Source organism: Numida meleagris, chromosome 4 (genome assembly GCF_002078875.1).
Source record: "Numida meleagris isolate 19003 breed g44 Domestic line chromosome 4, NumMel1.0, whole genome shotgun sequence".
In the NCBI taxonomy this organism is placed as follows: Eukaryota; Metazoa; Chordata; class Aves; order Galliformes; family Numididae; genus Numida; species Numida meleagris.
This window is the reverse complement of record NC_034412.1, coordinates 10,776,325-10,797,436: the sequence shown is the minus strand read 5'-3', so window position 1 is coordinate 10,797,436 and position 21,112 is coordinate 10,776,325. Positions and strand designations below refer to the sequence as shown.

Sequence of the window (21,112 nt, the reverse complement as noted above, 5' to 3'; positions counted from 1 at the left end):
ATACCATATGTCAAGTTCAGTTGCTCAGAGCTCCACAGATATCTCTTTTTCAGTCACCCAAAGAGCTGGGGCTGTTTGCAGTTTGAGCTTCACAAGATGGTGGGTGGGGGATTGGAAATGGCTCCCGAGGAGCTCAGGATTGCAGCGGTGCTTGGGAAAGAAGCACTTGCAATGCGCTGGGAGTGGAACAGCCAGGAAATGCAAGAAAACCATTTGGAGTAACAAAATCACAAACTCAAGAGTAAGTTCTCTTCTTTGATTTGCTTAGTGGTGGAAGCCTATCCTTAAAACACCATGTCAGCAAGGCGACGGTGGAAGGAACACTACAGTTTCTGTGGTATTGAGAGATGTTTCAGATTCTGGTATCTGTGGCACTTGGTTATATCTGGAGTAAATCCAGTGGTGTTCAGTAGTCAGAAAACTGAAATGAGTACATTTACCCTTGGTGTACCTGAGACTGTGGTCTGCTCTGTCCTTTGGTTAAAGTCCAGTGAATGTGTACATGCTCCTGTGCAGATATAACCTTAAATTACTACATGAAGAAGAAGCAAATTATTTTTTTAAACATCAGAAAGGAAATTTTCAATATTTTTGTTAATAATGTGGAAAGAAAGTGGTAATCTTATAGAAATAATTAGTTTGGGAAATTGAAAATCATGATGGCTTTTTTTTTTTAAGTCAGAGCAAGACCTGCTTCTCCACTAGAAATCTCAAACTGAATTCCACAAGAAGAGAATTATCCAATTTACTAGAAAAGAAAACAGAGATGTAGAAAACGGCAAGATGCCTTCTCTTTGTTTTGTAACTCCTTAGGTGCGAAAGCAGGCAAAGTATCCCATAGCCCCAGGATTTTGCATCATTCACTAATTCCAAGTGTTTTCTTTCAATTCTCCTGCAGCCCTGCAGAAGTGTGAGTCGCTGCCTTCCAAGTGTGAGTGTCTCAAACTTTTTACTCTGTTTTTGTAAAGAGCTCTGGGAGATGATTTCTTAAACTTAATTTAATTACTTTCTTTTTTTGTATCTCCAAGAGTTCCTTGCAAATAAGTCCTTTGTGAAAGTTTATTATTCAGATTTGGAATAGTGGGAGGAAATCAATTTCCTCTTTCAGAACTACCTTTTTCACCTACTCTATTTGCTTATCACTCTGCTTTGCCAGGATTATTCTAATCAGATTTCAAATATGAAGAAGAAAATAACATGAAAATAATTCTCCTCTTTCAACTTTTCAGTAGACTTAAGTAAATTAAGACATTTATCAGATTCTGCTCTCAGGTACCTGGTGTGGCTGGGGAAAGAATGTATGCATTTTTCTCAGCAGAGAGGCCAGAAGGGAGGACTGAAACTATCCTCATCCTGAGGGTAATTTGGCCAACCCTGTGTTCCTGAGCTGCCACCTGCAAGTTGTGTGCGGACACAGCCCAAACCAGTGTGGCAAATGGTACTGTGGGTTGTGCCATAGGAAGCTGCTCTGAAAGACAGCCAGATCTGCCAGCCTGGTGCTTCACCACCAGCTCTTTCACTGAGCTGTTTCGAAGGGGAACCAAATGTCCGAATTGCTCGAGTGGTTTTGCAAATCTGTCCTCAGCCTAATGCACCAAAATAACAGCTTGCAGCGAGGCCAGCACAGCTTCTCTGCATACAGCTTATTTCTGATTTGGCAGCTGTTTGAGAACCTTGTTTGCTATACATGTCAAGACTGATAGCGCTCATGAGGGGGCTCTGACCTTGACCATCCTCCTATTCTTCCTCAGTTAGCTTGTTACAAGCTCCTAAATTGTCATTGGGGTTTTGGCATGAACTACAAGGAAAGTGTCTTTCTGTAAACGCTGCCATGAGGAGCTGGGCTCACCCTTGGTGTGAGATCTGGGCATGCTGGAAGAAGGTTGCTCCAATACTGGCTCTGGCTCCTTGTATGGCAATCTGAGAATTTCTATTGAGTTGGACAGATAATAAATCCATATTGCGTAGGTGGGGTCTTCTTGAGAGTGGCTGGAAGATGGATGTGTGTTCATACTCAGACAGAAGCAGGACAGTGCACAGGCTGCTGACAGACATGGGTTCTTTTGGAGGTCCAGGACACGTGAATTTTGGCTTTAGTAATACAGTCAAAATGTAGGAAAAAAAGCAGAAGTATCCATGCTTTGCAGATGGAAGCAGTTCTTGTACTTACGGTGCTGGTGGGTCAGTTTGTAGGGTCCAGCTCCCTGCTCTGCCACAAACACTGTGCCTTGGCCTCAGGCCTAGTCACTTTGGATTCAATTCAGGTGCCTAAACCTAGACATCTGTCTGTGATGTGCCAGCATATCCTGCCTGGCCTCCAGAAGGTCCTCCCATAGGTCCTGTGTGCTACCTGCCAGGCCTGTGCATGTCTTACGCACCACAGGACATCTCAAATGATACCAGAGCCTTACATTTAGGTAACTAAATCAAGACCTTAATTTCTCTGCCTCAGTTGCTCACCTATATGGTGGAGATAAGATTTCTTTCCTACCCCCACAGTGACAGTGTGGAGATAGAAGTGCGTTGGAGATTGACAGCCACTCGGATGCTCTGTTGAGGGCACTGTGTAAGAGCTTGAATAGATAAGAGTGTGACTACATGACAGCATGAGGGATTTTTTTTTTTTGCTTTGTTTTTTTACCTCAAAAGATTTTCTCCTTCACATGTCCTTTTTCCATCAAGATGTTAGTGCTGTGAAACAGCAATGAGCTCACATGAGCTCCTCACACCTAAAGCCTTCCTGGGTCGACGTTGCTCCAGATCTGGCTGTGTTTCTGTCTGAGTACAGCCATCCTGGCCCCAGTTGACCTGTTTGCCCCAAGATACTCAGCCACAGAAGTGCACATATGCCTCAGCAGCATTTGGAGACAGCTTCCATTTGGGACATCTCTATTATTAATTAAAAATGAAAAGGCAGAAAGAGGCTCGTGGTTTTCAGATCTGCCAAGTTGGAGTGGTGTCGCAAAGCAGGGAAATAGCTGTTTGACTTCAAAATGGAATAAATTGACCTGTCACCTCCTGAGAGAATAAGCTGGGAACCTAGCTATCTTATTTTTCAGCTAAGTCACTGTTCTGGCACCTAGTTACTTCATTGCCAGTGGTGCTGTAAAGACTTGCTGCTCCCTGTGGTTTCAGCAGGATTTCAAAGTAATCACCAACCCTGCAGTTCTTCCCCCTTTTATTTACAGACTTCAAAGGCTGAGTTTCATGCTCGTCATGCAGGGCTCTGCTTCCTAACATCCATTTGGAGACTGTCCGAGAGAAATTTTATGTAGTCAAGGATCTTTTCAAAGTTTCCTCTAAGGGAACTGCATGGTTGAAGTCTGTAGGGAGTAAGAGGCCTGACTAGCATTGGCATTTTGGGCTGTCACAGCTATAGACCTCAACCTAATATAGGGCAGGGTGTTAGGTCATCTCCCTCCTCAAGTCTCTCCTGAAAAATGAAACCATTATTCTCTTGCAGCAAGGGACTCCCATGTGCAGTGGGAGAGATGAGCACATTTGGGTTAGGAAGAGGAGAAATGGAAAGACCTCTGCACTCAGTACAACAAGCTTTAGCCACAACTGTCTGAGAAGAAACTGAGTAACCATGTACATTTTCGTAAAGACCCAGAGAGAGACTGCAGCTTGCACTCTTTAGGTGGCTGTGTCCTTTTACTTATCTTCCTTTTCACAGTGTTCCCTTTGTCTCTGCCAGTAGTCATCAATCATATGTTCAAATACTTGGGTATGATCTGTCTCAGTAGCGTCATTTTGACTTGTAAAATTCCTTACAGCTAACAGTTCCTCCATTTCTGTGAACAATGCATCGATGTTATCATCAGCAAATATTTCCCCTTCTGCAACTCTTGAATCTCTAGTCTTTGAAGCTGCCAGAACCTGAGCAAGACCTGAGAAGCTTTCTAAGTGCATTTATGGGTCACTGACATGGCATGGATTCTCCATTCACTTTATCTATTGAGTTTTTACTGAGAGAAGGCCATAGGGGCCATTGCTGTAATTCCTCCCATACATTGCTAGCAGTTGGAGTCAAGAGCCCTTCATATACACCTGACTCTTGCTGAGTATTTCTCTGTCTGGTTCAGTGGCCTTATACAATATCTAAGTCATCAAGGACACAAGCATATCCTCAGTTCAGTAAGAAAACTCTTGTGCCTCCACTTAATCCTCTGCTCAAGTACTTGACCAAACTGAGGAACTGTTTTCCTCCTGAAGGCCCTAGGGGAATAGCTTTTGATCTAGACCTCAGGGCACCTCTTGTGCCCCGCAGAATTTGGCAGCATCCATCTGGTGAAAATATCCCTCTCTGCATCTTTCTAACTCATCTCTCTGTAGGAGCCATCTGCCTGTCTAATCTTCGCAAGCACTAACGGATGGCCCTGCTGGAGAGTTTGACCATCCAAGTAGAGTCCTCTAAGAATGAAACCAAAGGTGCAATGACAACTAGTTCATGGTGAGCACTGTGCAGCCTTCTTACAGTGTCTTGTTTGCTTGCTTTCCCCACTCAAACTTGCACTGTAATTTTTAAAATGAATACCCCAGTTGCTCTTAATCTCTTGATTATACTGCAAATATTGACCACATTTTTTTGGAAAAAATTGAGGTAGAAGGATGGGGGATGCCTCAGTGGACTGCACTGTCAGATATACAAAGCTAAATCCACATTCACTAGGACAAAGAAGAATTTACATACTCAGAATGGGTAATTTCTTAGTGAAGAACGCAGTGTGCATTCTAGGTAGGTAAATTATAACACTCTGAGGCTGTTGTAATGATAATGTTGAGGGGAATAACCAGATTTACATATTTGAAAAAGTAGGCTTACATATGCTGCTTGTTCATTTAGATAAATCAGCTAATGTATTAGCTTAATACATGATGGAGACAATAGTCTGACTCCTCAAATACACATATTCAGAGAAAAATAAAGATTGAGAAACAATTCTTTCAGTAAATAGAGGGATTATCCACAAATCCAATAAAAATCTGCAGTTCCTATTACCCTGTTATGGAACTTTCTGGCTTGAAAGTATTTGAAAATCATACTTTTTCCTGATGAAATGCCTTTTTAAAATTCCCTATCAACCATTTTCCTTTTTTTTTTTTTTTTGAGCTTTTCCTGATTTCTAAGTAATACAAGCTATTGAGTAGTTCTTTAACAGTATGGAATCAGCAGAAAATAACTGTACAGACTGCAAAGGAGAGCTGAATTAACCTGGTCTTTAGATTATGGTGAATAAATGAGAAGGAGAAATGTGTTCCTGGATGTTTTCACCCTTCAAACAGTTCACTAACTGTGCCCTTTTCAACCTCAACTGACTGAAATGCAAACTCCTGAGCAAGTTCTGCCATTACATTGTTTTCATGTTTGGGGGTTTTATTTTTAAAAGATCTTCATTACCCACAAAAATAGTAGTTTTCTGTCTGTCCCTTTTCTGTGTAAGACATCCATCACTTTTAGTGCTGGAATACCTGTAGGTATTTGAGGAAGGCCAGTAAAGCGCTTGCAAGGTTAAAAAAAAAAAAAAAAAAAAAAAAGTGATTGAACTGGCCAGTTCGGCTTTCTGTAGGAAGCAAGCTGTGAGGCCTCTGTCAAGTTTGACTGAATAATTTTTGCTTGGAGCAATATTTTAATGAAGCAACTGAGCCGGGACAGGAGGGCTCTCGTGTCTCCTTTAAGGAGGGTGGTGCATGCTGAGTGACTGGCCGTGCTCTCTCAGCAGGTTTGAAGGTGCCTGGAAAGCTTCATGTGATGTGACAGAGCAGAGCAAATAGGGAACTAATTAGATATATTAGATACAATGAGGTAAAGCAGGTCCTACAGTCAGTAGAAGTGTCATGTAAGTTTGTGAGCAGAAAAGGGAAGAAGAGTTCAGCCTGACCTTGAGTGTCCCCAGGGATGAGGCATCCACCACCTCTCTGGGCAACCTGTGCTGATACCTCTTCACCCTTAGTGTAAAAAACCTTTTCCTTATACCTAATCTAAATCTCCCCTCTTACTATCACAAGAGACCCTGCTAAGGAGTCTGTCCCCTTATTTCTTATAACTCCCCTGTAGGTACTTTAGCACTGTGGTGACTGGCTGGGAGGGGCTGTTGGCTGTTGAGAATGGAGAGGGCTTGCACAAAGAGATCTAGACAAATTAGAGAGCTGGACAATCACCAACCACATGAACTTTAACAAGAGCAAGTGTTAGATTCTGCACCTGGAAAGGGGCAACCCTGGCTGTACAGCAGACTGTTGGATGAGACGCTGGAGAGCAGCCTTGCTGAAAGAGATTTGGGGGTCTTTGTCCACAGCAAGTTGAACATGAGACAAAAGTGTGTCCAGGCAGCCAGAAAGGCCAACCATATCCTGGGGTGCATCAGGCATGGTATTGCTAACTAGTCAAGGGAAGTGATTGTCCCACTCTACACTGCACTATTGAGACCTCATCTTGAGTACTGCATCCTGTTTTGGGCACCATAGTAGAAAAAGGACATAAAACTGTTGGACGGTGTCCAAACCTGGGCTATGAAAATGGTGAAGGGTCTAGAGGGGAAGAGGTATGAGGAGGGGCTGAGGTCCATTGGTTTGTTCAGCCCGAAGAAGAGGAGACTGAGGAGACACATTGTAAAGCATTTATATTCACCTAAAAGAACAGGGAAGACAGTAGAACTGGATGTTTTTGAGTACTAATAGCTGAATACTGTAGCATACTCATCCAGAAGGTAGATGAAGAAAGAAATGCTATTTGCTTCATCAACTATGCAAAATGAATTTTTGGTTTCACTTTGGGCATCTGTGTCCTTGAAGTTGCCATTTGATTTCAGTTCCCATATTAGCAATTTTGACTAAAATAGAGGAAGAGTGATGGCCTCTTTTTCTCAAGTAGCAGTTAGGCCAATTTTGGTCTGGCAGCATGGAGAGCTGCAGGCAGCAGAGCTCCTCGTTCCATGCTGCTCATCAAAATGCCCATTTCTCTTTTTCTTCAAAGAACCCAGTGGAAAAAAAAAATCAACAATGAACCACATTGTATTGCTATTTACATATACCGCTTTATTGTCTTTTATCAATTTTCTTCTTTAGATACGAATGTGTGATTGTACTCTACTGAAGTTTTCTATACCTGAAAGTTACCAGAGTTCCCTCTTTTCTTCTGATATCTATGGCTAGGTTTTCCACAGTGTTTCCCATCAGTAAATCAGGCTGTGGAGTCACAGAATGGAAGAAAACCATGGAGTGTATTTAGATGACTTTAAAGTGCAAATGCAAATATGTTGCCAAGATTAGACCCACTGAAACATGCAGCAGCAGCACAAACTGCTTCAGTAAGTTAATGCATAAATATCCCAGTAGAAAGGCTCAGAGCCATCTGCAAAGGCCACTAAAGCTTCCCAGGGAAGCCAGAAATCAAAGAGAGAGGTAATAATCAGTCTTCAGTGTCTCAGAAGCATACGGGGCTTTCTCTGCATTATGCTACATGAACTTATTCTGTATTGCAGAATCAGCCTTTAGGTGATAAAGGCACTGCAGTGTTAATAGTTCAGATACAGACTGAAGCTATGAACTAGCTGACGATCCCAGTTGTTTTGAAAGAGCAATCTGGTTACCATTAAAAAAGCAACTGTACCAAAATCTCCCACCCCCAAAATGCTGCATGTTTCCAAGAGGTAACAAAAAACAGTGCCAGGAAGCACACTTCGACAAGAAATGGTAGAAATGATTTGGATGAGGGAAAGTGAGTGGCAGAGGAGATTTGCTGTGTGATGTTACCGCCTTCTGTGTCCTGATTCCTCTCTGTCCAACCCAATACCATCCTAATAAATCTCCATCTCATAGCTAGTGTCTGCATCCAGGTCATATCATTAGTCACTAATGATAATTACCATTTGTACTCAGCAGTGGTGAGGCTGCACCTCAAGTGCTGCGTTCAGTTTTGGGCCCCTCACAACAAGAAAGACATTGAAGCCCTGGAGCGTGTCCAGAGAAGGGCAACTAAGCTCTGAAGGGTCTGGAGCACAAGTCCTATGGGGGGCAGCTGAGGGAACTGGGATTGTTCAGTCTGAAGAATAGGAGGCTCAGGGGAGACCTTACTGCTTTCTGCAACTCCCTGAAGGGAGGTTGTTGCGAGGTGGGGGTCGACTTCTTCTTCCACGTAACAGCAATAGAATGAGAGGGAACGGCCTTAAGTTGTGCGAGGGGAGGTTTGGGTTGGATATTAGGAAACATTTCTTCTCTGAAAGAGCAGTGAGGCACTGGGACAAGCTGCCCAGGGAGGTGGTGCAGTCACTGTCCCTGGGTGTTCAAGAACTGTGGAGATGTGGCACTGAGGGACATGGTTGGTGGGCATGATGGGGATAGGTTGATGGTTGGACTAGGTGATCTTAGTGGTCTTTTCCAATCTTAATGATTCTATGATTAGTTGTTATTACCGGTATAGAAATTCAGTCTGAACAGACTAGCTGGGACCGGAAAGAAATGAGTTTTTGTGTGCTAGTGTAGTGGAAATGCTAAGTCAAGGCCTGAACCAGTGATGGAGCACCTGGTGGGAAGGCAGGGCCAACCCAGGGGAGCTCAGGTGCATGCAGTGTACCTGAGTGACAGGAAGGGGTGGAGCCAGAATCCACCCCTTCCCAGGCCTCATTTAAGGGTTGGCAGTGGAGGCAAGGAGATCTCACTGGAGATCCCTGCCTACCTGAGGTCTTCCGAAGGTAAGCAGCTTTTTTCCTTGGTTTTTGCATCCATAGCTGCTGCATTTGGGCTTGTCCTCATTTACTGCAGCCAAAGACTTTGCCACCCCACTATTATCGCTGTACTTTCCATCACATTGTCACATTAGAGCTAGACAGGATGTATGCTGCCATGGATGTGTGCTCTGGGAATGGTACAGCTGACCGCTGCTCAACTGCTCTTGTGTTACCCAGTTTTAACGAACAGTGCATTGATGGATGTGTTGCTTCCATTTCCGTCCCTACTCCCAGACACTCCCGAAGCTCTGAGATGATCCTGCAATCATCAGTAATAGAAGTGCTGCCACTTAATTTCCACTGTAATTTCGGAACAAGGAGATAACGTTCCCAATGATCTGCCTTTAAAGGGAGCTCATTTGGTGCTATTACTTAGAGAGAATCCAAGGAGATTATCTAGCTGGGTTTGGAAAATGCGGTGTTAATTAACAGGTCTCCAGAAGCCATCTGTGAGTTTTTATTACAATTTGCGATTTGTTCCTACTGATTCCCGAAGAGGGGGGAGAGCAAGGGTTACATGCTGATGGTTTGTAATTATTTCAGATTTGTGTATTGATCACTGTGGGCAAGTGCACAGCCGAAGTTATTAAGGTCAGTAATACTGTCTCACCTTATTCCTTCGATGGCATTTTCCCTCGGACACCCAAGTTCTCTCTCTGTAAGGATATTTTCTGCCGTTACACATCTGACGTTTCTCTGACTGGGAGTTTATGCACCAAAATTCTCCCAGACGTGCTGTCGTGGAGTGTGCCAAGCTACAATCCAACAGGACAGAAGGTGCCTGAGTTAACTTCAGCACTGAAATTGTACAACAGAAGGCATTATTAAAAGTGGATCTTTAGTCCCATAAATCCTCCTTTCTGAGTCAGAGATTGGAAGGAATTCAGAGAAGGGCAACAGAGCAGTTATGGGACTGAGGGCTGAGTTAGAGAGGAAGCGCTGAGGAAGGGGAAAGAGCATTTGATAAGAGAGAAGATGGAGCGGTTAATCTGCTAAATTGGGATGTTTTCAGAGAACAGGGAATGAACAGAAAATATCGCAAGAGTGGGGTAGGAAGTTCCAGCCTAGCTCTATGAGTGCATGAAGTAATTGATTTTAGCTCAGCAAAATAAAGGTTTGAGGTGCAGGTGGAAGGATATGACTTAAATCTCTGTCTCTGCAAAGTTAGGAATGTGTCCTTTTGGTACCTGGACTTTTTTGTTCCAACAGAAGAAAAATCCCTAATTTGCGAAACATAGCAAGTAATTTGGGAGCTGAAGAAAGCTTTTCTTTTCAAATGATTGTGTGTTAATTAACTGTCTGTCTCACAAATGAGCTATTAGTAGAAGGTTCTTAAGTAAAATGCCCTGAAGCTGTTGCTTTTCTTCTTCACCATCATTTCTGGAAAAGATGTTGGGATCTGCGGTGAAGCCCAGCCACAGAACAGAGAGCCTGCAGCAGTCTTGCGAGAGGGATGCTGGCATCATTTCCACCCTAGCGTTGTTAGATCACTTGGCAGCTTTTCATTTCGGTGAAGACAGCTTCCTTTTAACTCACCTTTTGTACTCGTTGGCTTTTCCTGTAAGCACCTGCTCAGTTATGCGTTGGACTAGATGATCTTAGTGGTCTACTCGAGCCGTAATAATTCTGTAATTCTGTGTTCTAGGTCTACTGGATTTTGGACTTATGCGTGTATATCTAGTATAGGTACGTCTGACTGTAAAACTATCTCAGTAAAAAGTAAAAGGAACATGTAGACTCCAGGCACTGAGCTGATGCTGGTATGTTTTTCCAGTGCATTAGGGGAACAGTATGTGCCACTGTCCTGACTTCTCACTATTGGGTCTGGCATGTCAGAGAGGGGTGTCTGTTTTCCTTTTGCTCCATTTTATGGCTGGAGGTCACCTGCTCCATCAGGATTCTGGCTGTGTAGCCTCCACTTATTGCTTTGCGTTAGGATTTTTTTGCCTTCTCACTTACCAGCTGCTGTCTACCTACTGTGCTGCTGCTTTTCATTGAGGTGACCCCCTTTCCCCCCCACCCCCAGCAATGCTTTGCGAGTCAGTGTGGATTTATATCAGTGTGATTAAAGTGGGCTCATAATAACATCAGGAGAGAAGTGGTGACCAAACCGTTTGGCTTGCAGCATAGGGTGGCTGTGCTGTGGGGAATGCATCCTGGCCTTCAGGGAGGATTTCCATCAACAGTGGGACTACAGAGGGCAGAGTGGCTTGCACAATGTAATCATTTTAATTGGAATTAACGGGGGAAATAACTTCCTCTTACATTAGGGATAAGGTGGATGCAGTGTCAGAGTGTTTTTTGAATGAGCTCCACTGAAGGCATAGGTACAGCAGTACGTAGTCAGCCTGCTTTAATGAGATTTGACTGTAATTCTACAATGAAATTATTTTTCAGTTAAAGTAGATCACAAAAAATGTATTTTGCTCTATTAAGGCATATATGAGACTCAAAAAGCTCATTCACATTATTTGTGAAGTAAAAACTAACAGAAATGATGTCATTTTGAGATATTTCCATTCACCAAATGGATGCTGGAGAACAAATGCCACTTGTAATGCATCTTCCACATAGACCAGGATGTGATAATTCATGGATTGTTTTTCCAAATAGTTATTGAACTTAGAAAAAAAGTGATGCAGATTTGCAGAACATTGAGATTATTAGACTCAGAAAGCAATCTTCAGCTGAGATACTATGAGCTGTTTCAGCAAAGCTTGAAGGTGGTGAATAATAGTGACCACATAGGTGAGCAGAAGGAGTTGTGCTGGATCTGGAAGACTCCAGCAGTGCAGTAGGCAGCTGGAACAGTGCATGGGAAGAACAGGGCAGCTTTAGGGGACTGGAGTTATAGAAACATCGATTGCACAAAAAGTTGTTCTATTAAGTGGATGTTAGAGAACTTGGACTAATAATAAGAATTTCCTCCCTGAACTGCTAACTTTGCTGGAAACAACAGCATAAACCTTGGCTGTTCCATTTTCAGACAACTGTGAGCTGTTAGTGAGATGCAGCACTGAAAATGCCAAATGACAGGGCAGGATGTCAGGGACATGGATGACCTGGAGAGAGCTAAGGGCATGCTGAGATGCTAAAGAAGTCACTGAGACCCAGCCTAATTTCTGCATGCATTTCTGATTAATTGCATTTAAAAAGATCGAGCAGAGCAAGTTCAGGGAAGGTCTTCTCATATTATCTGCATTCAGCTGATTTGTTTACTCCCCAGCAAAACGGAAGATGAAAATGCGTTATAATTACTGTATAAGTTAACACTGGGGGGTAAATACCAGCAATGTTTATGCTGAAGGCCAAAGCTGGCACAAGAGCAAATGGTCACTGCCTGGCAGTGAGTACAACCCAATAACTCATTTAGAAGCGAAACTTGATGGACTTAGGAGATGATGATGTCCTGCCAGGAACTGGATTTTGTGCACCAGGAGGGTACTTTCCTACCAGTATTTTTCTTTTTCTTGAAACAGCCTTTTATTTTTTTAAATAGCTGGTGTAATGAAAGTCCAGTTGTGCTGAGATTGTTTCTTTTAACTGAAATAATTCATAAATGACATCGAGGAAATTATAAATGGTGTAACCCTTGCAACTATTGCCTTGAAAAATTGCAAAAATGCTTGTAAATGTGCCTTTGCAGGATGCTGCCAGTGAATTTGAACACATAAAAGGAAGGCGATTCTAAAACATTGGTCATGGTGCTACCAAAGGATGTTGCTCTTTGCTGAGATATAGAGGTGTTTGTGATGTTTTCAGCTCACTTGTGGCTCAGTGATTAATATTCTGCAAGTTGCCGAGCTTACGGAGACCCGCGATTTCCTGCTCTACTTAAGGTACTTAAGTCAGTCAGGTTTGTTTTTCTTCCTCTTGCTAATATCCACCTGGTGAATTAATTGTGTAGGAAAACAGCCAGAGGAGATGGAAAATGCAGAAAACATGCTATCAGGCTCAGCTGGGAGTATTCTGCCATTCAGGCCTGTGTTCATTAGAGAAGGGAATGTGGAAGAGTGAGAAACTGGGTGGCCAGTTCAGATCGTTTGCTGATTCAGATTCCTGTTTCTGGTAGTACTCTTCCAGTTCCCTCATCTTCAGCATCTGTTATCCATTCTCCTGGAGTAAGCAATCCAGTTCACTGAAGGAGGTTGGACTGAGAGGCAGTGGTCTTCTAACCTGGCTTATGGGGTCCTTTCAGTGTGTGGGACCTGGGGCCTGAACCCATTATCAGTGAGGGTTTTGCTCCCTCTGCAAGGCAGGGTGTGAGCAGTGAGAGATCTTTACTCTGCTCCCATTAAATTGTGACTTGTCTTTTTGAACACTTGACCCATAAACATTGGCATAATTCCTAGGTCGCTGCGTACAGTTTTAATTCTTTGAGTGTTAATCTGGAAAGTAAAAAATGTCATTATTTGGGATCATGAACATCACCACAAAGACCTCTAAGAACTGTTGTCTACAGCATGGAGCTCCTCTGCCTATGTCACCCAACTTAGCCCCATACTTTTCCCTTCCCGCCCAGTCCTGCTTGCTTTCTTCCTAGCACTCCCTTTACCAATTCATTTTACACTCTGAACTTGATAATCCCAGTATATCTCCCATTATTGCTCTCTGCCCAGTCAGTCCCAGTTCACCTCTCACTTTTCTCGTTTTCCCACGTTTCCCTTTGTCTCTCTCCGTGGTTTCTGGTCCAACTTTCATTCGTATTCAAATTGGCCAACTCCTCCATTTTTGTCAGGATCCAGCAGAGAAGATAGATGAAAAGAAATCTCTCTGCTGTCAATTCAGAGCAGTCCTGGCACAGCCTGTAACCATCCAGAGTTGAAATTGCCAGGAATTTGTTCACTGGAATGCGTTCAGTTTGGACAGAATCAGTAGGAAATAACAGCTCTTGAACTACAGCACATCTATCCCGTACTCATGTGTGAACTGCTCATTTTCACAGATCATCAGCTTAGCTAAAGCCTGGGTGAATATTCTTTACTCTGAATGGTGAGGATGAGGGATGTTTCTGCAAGAAAACATTATGCAAATTAAAATATTTCCTTTTTTTTTAAACTGGAAATGTGCATACTGTCATGCCTGAGAGTTTCCAGTTGAATTCATCTTGAAATAGTTGAAGTTATCAGACTTAAAACTTGACAAACTTATGAGCATCTGAAAGCAGGGCGTTATCATGGGAGTTGTCAGACAGCCTTAATAACAGCTTTACCTACAACAGCAAAATTAGGTAATGCAGTGTAATTCTGAGGCATCAGCACTGCGTGGATGAACACCATTAGGTAAATGGGACCTGGAAGTGCGGAACACCAGCACCCCAGCACTTAAGGTGATGGTTTTGCTTTTAGATCTGTGGAGTTTATGAGCGTAACAACAAAGTGGAACACAGCTTGTCGTTCCTAAAATGCTCATGTAGGAAAGCCCGAGTGCGGTGTCACTCCTTGGCATCCCATCCTGCTCTTGGGTCCCGCATTTCCACATTACGGCTCAGGTTTGAGAGAGATTTGTGGCAGTGCCAAACTGATTGATCATGATCCCATTTTCTAAAGTGCCCTCTGTGACAGCTCAGACTATGCCAACAAATCTAGCTGAGAAAGACCAGGAGAGCAGCTCCGCACCATTTATCAGCTGAGTTTGAGTCTTGCAAGGTAGAATTTGTGCCTTCCCCAGTGTCAGTACCAGCAGTACAAGATATCCATCCCTGGCAGGATTCCTCCTCTGCTCCTCTCTTCTCTGCCCAAGTGTAATGAACAGATTAATCCTGGAGCCTGTGTGTCAGCTTCACCTATCTTTGCTCAATAAACTGAAGATGAAAAGTGTGGGACGAATGTGTATGCCTCCTGGTCATTCTCTCCCTCTCTTGCTTGGTTTCATGACAGCTTATTTTGTTGCTCTTGGACTGTCCTGTTCCAGATGTCATGGACTTAATGCAAGTTTAGTCAAGGGATTCTCTGCTAGAGATCAAGATAAGGCCAAAATAAGTTGCGTGCCTTTTAGTTTCCTATTAAAACGCTTGGATCTGGGCAGCTCCCCCATTTCCCAAAAGTTCTGCAGGGAGCAGACTCCATGACTCGTTCCAGTCATGGCAACTGACAGAGCCTGCACGTGAGTGGTGCCAGTGCTTTGCTGTGACATTACCTTACGATTTTCTTCTTGCCGCAGGGAATCAGGGTTGCTATTGAGTAATGCTAGCAGAAAATGCAGGGCTGTTTCCGCTCTTTTCCACTCTCATTAAATGGGCCGAATTGTGCAGTGCCATTCTGGGAGTTCAGCTTGGGCTACCCTTCAGCAAGTCTTCTCTGCAGAAACATCGCTGCCTAGACAACCTGCCAGCTCCCGCATATGGCTGAGAGCTGGGCAGGCAGTTGTCATGGTTATGGCTGCTGCGTAAGAACCAAAATAGATGTATAGAAGGGTGACGGGAGCAGTTGGCATGGGTCCTGTCCTGTGTGTGTACCGAGCTGGCAGGACACAGCACCAAAGAACCACCTGCGTCCCGGCTCCTCCTGCCGTCACAGACAGGGGCTTGTGCTTGTGGTTGGCCTTGAGGGCTGCAGGCAGCAAGAGGAGCTGAGCTGTCTGACAGAGGAATTGCAGTGAAAAATTTGAGGGGAAAAATAGACAACTGAATGTGGAAATTGGTTAGGAAAAAAAATTACATTTCTTGCATTTTAGATTGTCTGGAATGAAAAATAGCAGTGTCTGAGAGCACCTTCCTTCCCGATGGCTGCTTCAGGGGAGGTTCAGGTTGAATTTTAGGAAAAACTTTTTCTCTGAAAGAGCAGTGAGGCACTAGCACAGGCTGCCCAGGGAGGTGGTGGGGTCACCATCCCTGGGAGTGTTCAAGAACTGTGGAGATGTAGCACTGAGGGACGTGGTTAATGGGTGATATTGATGGTAGATGTTACAATTGGACAAGTGATCTTAGTGATCTTTTCCAACCTTAATGATTCTGTGATTCAGCAGCAGCTGAGTGCAGGGTAGGAGCAGGGCAGCTCCTTGGCCCCATAGGTCCATCAAGCCCCTGCAGAAACAAGCCTGTCCCACACAGCTGCACCACTTTGTGAACCATGCATAAAATACTGTGGGTTGTGAGCCCCAGTCCCATGCTTGGAAGAAGTGCTGGAGCAGGCAGAGTGGTTTGTGTGCAAGCAAATGGGTAAGAAAGCAGCCAAGGGTGTGCATGAGTGCATCTTCTCTGGGTTTGCGAGTGCTCCTGGAGGCAGGGGGAAGTGGGCAGACAGAAAACAGAGGAGGTGGTGGAGAGCTTTGGACAAGGGTGGTGCTGTATTTTGGGGAGAAGATTGGTTGGATTCAACTCCAGCCCCTTGCAAGATCCCAAACAATAGTAATTCAGTTTGAATGCAGGCTGCCGGCTCTGGGTGCTTTTCCTCTGTCCTCTTTCTGCTGTAATTTCTAAAACCACCTGGATGTTTCCTTGTAACATCACAAGATAAATAGTCAGAGCAGAGTGGTGGTTCTGAATGCTTTTTAACCCAGTTCTCTCTTTTGAAAGCTTCCTATAGTAGGGTTTTAAATTGGTTTAGGGACAGAGCCCGAATGTGAAAGGATGTTAGTTAACACAATGGGATAATCAAGTCACTTTCATTTCTCCCCAGGCAAACTTCTTTGCAGTCTATTAAAATGAAATATAATGCCACTGCCATTTCCCTCAGCTGTAGTCAAGGCGGTATTTGTTTTAATTCAGCACAAGATTGCCCCACAGGCTCTGATTTCTGCTATCCGTATTGATGTTTTTAATTTATTGCCCTTTCACAATACACACTAAAAGGATGCTGTGTTTGCCAGGCTGCCTTTTGAGAACTTCATCTCCAAATCAGTCCATATAGGATACATTGAAATTGTTCTCTGTTGTTAATGTACTGTGTCATATGTTATTAACAGAGACTCCATTCATTTTTCAGGCAGCCTTGGGTTTAGCAAAGAATAAAAATTGAATATAGCATATTCACAGAATATAGTGATATTATCCTGGATATGATTAAAACAGAGGGTCCTGCCCCAGCTTGTGTAATTGCTCAACACATTTCTGATTAGCTGACACTTTGCCTTCAAATATAAACTACCTGGGAAGGTATGAGGAACCAGACTATCACTGATGGTGTGTGTTACTGTTCATCCAGCAGGGATGCGTTTCATTAAAAGGTGTATAATTAGTGATACATGTTGGGACAAAAGATGCTGCAAAAGTGCAAAAACAGTTCTGTACTCCCAGTTTTGCATGCTTGTGAAAACTGGGACCAATCTAAAGGTTACAGGCACTGATGCCACACAAAGCTGTGCTTGGTGTAATCCACGGGTCAGGGTAGGTGATACAAGCAGCTTCTTCTAGTCTTTCATCTAATGTTGTCGTGGTTTTATGATTTTCGGTTATTGGTACTCCACATCATAACATCATGTAGTGAATGTACCTGGTTCTCAGAAGAGAAGGACTACTACATTCCCCACGGCACTTTGCTCCTCTGTTACCGTTTTCCAGCCGGAGGGAAAAGATAAAAGCTCGCAGTATAAAAACTTGCAGATCATGAGACCTCGTCCCTTTTTCGCCGTCTCTCGTCTTGGCAGCACCTCGCTCTCCAGCCATCTTATCGTCGGTAGTAGAGTAAGGCCTACCTTGATTTTGGGACATTCTCTCTCTTGTATTGGATTTATCAGCTTAAATTGTAATTATATTGTATTATAGTGTGTTGTTTTGCATTCCGATATCTTATTTAGTAAATTAGTTTGTTTCTCCTCAGATTGTTGCCGCTGTTCTTTGCTCTCAGGGCCATCTCCCTACCCTTTTCCCCTTTCCCCTTTTCCCGGGACGTGGGCCTGTGGGTCCCCCGTCCCCTTTGTCACGGAACCAGGCCAAACGCCTGTAAACCGTTGACAAATGTATTTTCTAGTTGTCAAATCTGAGTTTCAGAAAACTATTTTTTCAAAAGGAGAATGGCACCATTCACAAGATATTACAATTTATCCATTAGATGGATTGAAAAAAAATAATTTTGGCATCGATATGCTATGACATTGATTTGATTGAAAATGACCTTTCTGCTGTGACTGATTCTGCCTTTCCTGATTTTTTTTTTAAATATTCAATACATCAATATCTTGTCCTGCTTTGAACAAGAACATTCCAGTCATTTCTGGAAAAATAAACTTTTCCTAACAAGGTTGGTTGTTCACTTCCACTGTCATATATGCAGTTTCTTAGGCTGGATGTGATGCCTTGCAGCCCTGTCCTGTGCTATGTTCTGTTGGCTACTCAGTGAGATGAGATGTTTCTTCTAGAGAACAGAGCATTGGAACCAAGTATTACTGCAACCAAATCTTGTGCAGCACTTTACATTTCTTAAGGTTAAAGAGTAAAATCAAAAGGGTAGATGTGACACTGAGGGACATGGTTGGTGGGCATGGTGGTAGGTGATGGGCTGATGGCTGATCTAGATGATCTTAGTGGTCTTTTCCAACCTCTATGATTCTATGAAAGAAAAGTGAAAGCATGATTTCTTGGTGGAAAAAGAGCTTTTAAACAAATTTGAATCAGATTCCTTTGGGATGTGGCTGAGGATCTATGGTTAGATCTCATTGTGTCACAGTTTGTTTGAGAAGTGCTGTGAAGCATGGGGGAGATGCATTAAACCCCTTTATCTTTTCAAGGCATCTCCTCTTGTTCTTGCCCATCACAAAGATGTGGCTTGTTTAAAAAAAAAAAAAGACTAATTTCAAAGAATGGGGAATTTTAATGGCTTCATTTACATATAGAGAATTAGTCTAAAATCAATATTAGGCTGTCAGAAAGGAGAATTAGCTGGATGTTTTTCCTAGATTTTCATGTCAAGGAAATGTGAGTTGAAATTGCTTTCCTCCTTCTTCTCTAGCATCTCATCCTCATTCAAGACTTTTTTTTTCCCCCAGTGTAAGCTCAAATACAGAGGGAATTTTCAATGTTGTTTTCTTTGTACTTGTGGAAGAAGCTGCTGGTTTTGTTTGCTGATCCATTGGTCAGATGGGGGCAGGAAGGGGTAGTGGCTGTGTTCTGAAAGCCTGAAGACAAGGCTGAGAAAGGCACACTGAGAAACACATAGTCTTTTCTGTAGGAAGAGGATTGTCTTCTTTGGATGTGGCCCCTGCCAGCACCTAGAGAGGCAGACAGACACGTCTTGGAGGCTGGAGACTGGCCCCAGTAAAACTGTTGTGCTGTTAATTTTTCATCACCACATGAGCAGTGCATGGCTTAGGTTTCTAAACAAAGTGCTAGTGGAGTGATCCAGTGGTTGATAAAAGTTACATGTTTTTTTAAGTTATCTTTCTGAGCTTATTGCAAAAGCTGTTGTGGTAGGCTTTTCTCTCATCAGCATGGGGCTCTGTCCCCGTCTGGGGGAAAACCAAGAGGCAGAATGAAGTACTGTCCCAGCTGGGGCCCCACAGCTCAATGTGCCACACATGGCGGGCTGACCATGCTTTTCATTTGTAAAATGTGAATGTGGACCCATATGCTGAACCCCCAATTTCCACAACACTTTGGCCCAAGTGTGCAGAGCCTGGTTTTGCAGGTCCTTGTTGCAGCCATGGATGAAATTCTGTCAATTTGAGACTGACAGTGTTGATTTAGATTCATCTTGCATTTCAGTAATGTTTTCCAGTCCTAATACACTCTGGTTTGGTTTTAAATTATCCAAGCTTAAAGACATGAAGGAAAGAAAAATAATGTCTTAAACCTGAAGATAGATATTTAGTGTACATCAAGAAGCACAGTTTTTCATCCTGACTAAGATTTCTCCTGATACTTGGATAATAAAGCTCAGAAAAAGGGAACGGTATCTTTTCTCATGTGTGCTAAGGCTGATTCATCACTGACACTAACATTGTTCCTCTACTTGCCAAGGGAGGAGATGGCTCTGCCTTTGATCTTCAGAATGACTGGGAATGGAAAAGCTTCAGAAGTCCATAATCTTTCTTTAACTCTGCCTTATCTGCATTGAATGTAGGGTCCTGCAGACTCTTCTTTATCAAGCTGATGTTCAACTTGGTTAAAGGCTCTGATTTCTGTCCCATTCTTCTAGAGGTCTTCGTATTCAGCGATGAATTCACAGGTGTCCATACATGGGTGTTTATGTTCCAGTTTTCAGGTTGAAAATTGGCAAGTGTAAACTTTTCAGGAATGAAAACCACCAATCAAAGAAGAATCAGCCAACTCCTGTAGTGATCTCCCAGCCTGGCCTACAGTTCTCATGGTTGGTGGTGACTGTGGAGTACCCATCACCCACCTTGTGATTCAGCCAGAAAGAAACAAATCATACACCTTGAACATCTAGGAAGAGGAGCATAGCTTATCTCAAAACTTTGAATAGACATATAAGGCATTTCAATATCACCACTGATTAGGCTTCAGAGTCTCCTAGGATCAAATGATGGGAAAGGGCGTATGGCCTGGTCCTTATTTCTCTTCTACGATTGCAGATAATTATGCCATTGGCTTTTATTAGATAGGGTGGATATTATGCGAATTCCTGAGTCCCACAAAATGCTTCTCTAAAGAGATCAGACTTAAAGGACATAATAGAAAATGCCAAAGGGCACAGTAACAATGTTAATTTCACAGCTACGGAGGATAGAAATCAGACACTGTGTTCAAACTTTACATAAAGAAACCACGATTTTATATAAATGTAAACTAAAGCTCAGAACATTATGACAGATTATTATTTAGTGGCTCTTGTTCTCTCCCAGATGGTATGTTCCAAACCCAGAAAGATCCTTTATCTAGAAGAATATATCTATCAGAGAATTCACTTGCTCTCCTCTTCTGTTCACAAAATACATAATTTCTCAGTTGTCATTCACACATTCTATTACATTGATTTCCTTGGCTGTACTGGATGAAAATGGTTCAATTCAAGCTGAATTTGAGAGGAGAAACAAGGATATGCATGTGCAAGAGAGCAGATCTGAGCTCCTGGAGTGAGCCATAAACCAGGTTAATGCCCAGAGTTTTCTAGCAATACAGCTGAACTATGCATATGTGGACCAAAATGGTGCTAATAGTTTAGTTAATTAAGCCATCACCAACCTCCTGTTGTTATAATACTTCTTAATCCCTAATATGAGCGTAGCTGAATATACTCAGACACTGCAAACAACCTTATGAATCACAAATTAATTAACACTCAATTCACCCTATATAGCTAGAGTCAAATAGCACTTCATTCTGTATAACCTGTGTTCTGAGTCCCAGTGCTCTGCGTGGTTAGTGCACAGGGCAGCAGTCATTGCCTTTTTCTGGCTGGTTAATGAATACACCATAACAGCATAAGTAAAACTAGTGTGTTGTGTACTGGGAAAACTGCTCGCTGTTATTTCCAGCAGCTGTTTGC

The 21,112-nt window shown here is 43.0% G+C and overlaps 1 protein-coding gene and 1 long non-coding RNA gene across 5 annotated transcripts in view; both read left to right on the top strand.

Annotated features, from left to right (window-relative positions):
• Positions 1 to 21,112, top strand: part of FGF12 (fibroblast growth factor 12) — a 192,622-nt gene that overhangs the window by 141,839 nt on the left and 29,671 nt on the right. The gene's annotated exons all lie outside the window — the stretch shown is intronic.
• LOC110397906 lies at positions 8,668 to 11,630 on the top strand. Of its 2 annotated transcripts, XR_002438076.1 has the most exons (4): positions 8,668 to 8,693; positions 9,273 to 9,320; positions 10,119 to 10,289; positions 10,375 to 11,630. It is a non-coding gene; the product is annotated as an uncharacterized LOC110397906 (long non-coding RNA). The 2 variants fall into 2 exon arrangements; XR_002438075.1 differs by having other exon boundaries at positions 10,119 to 11,630.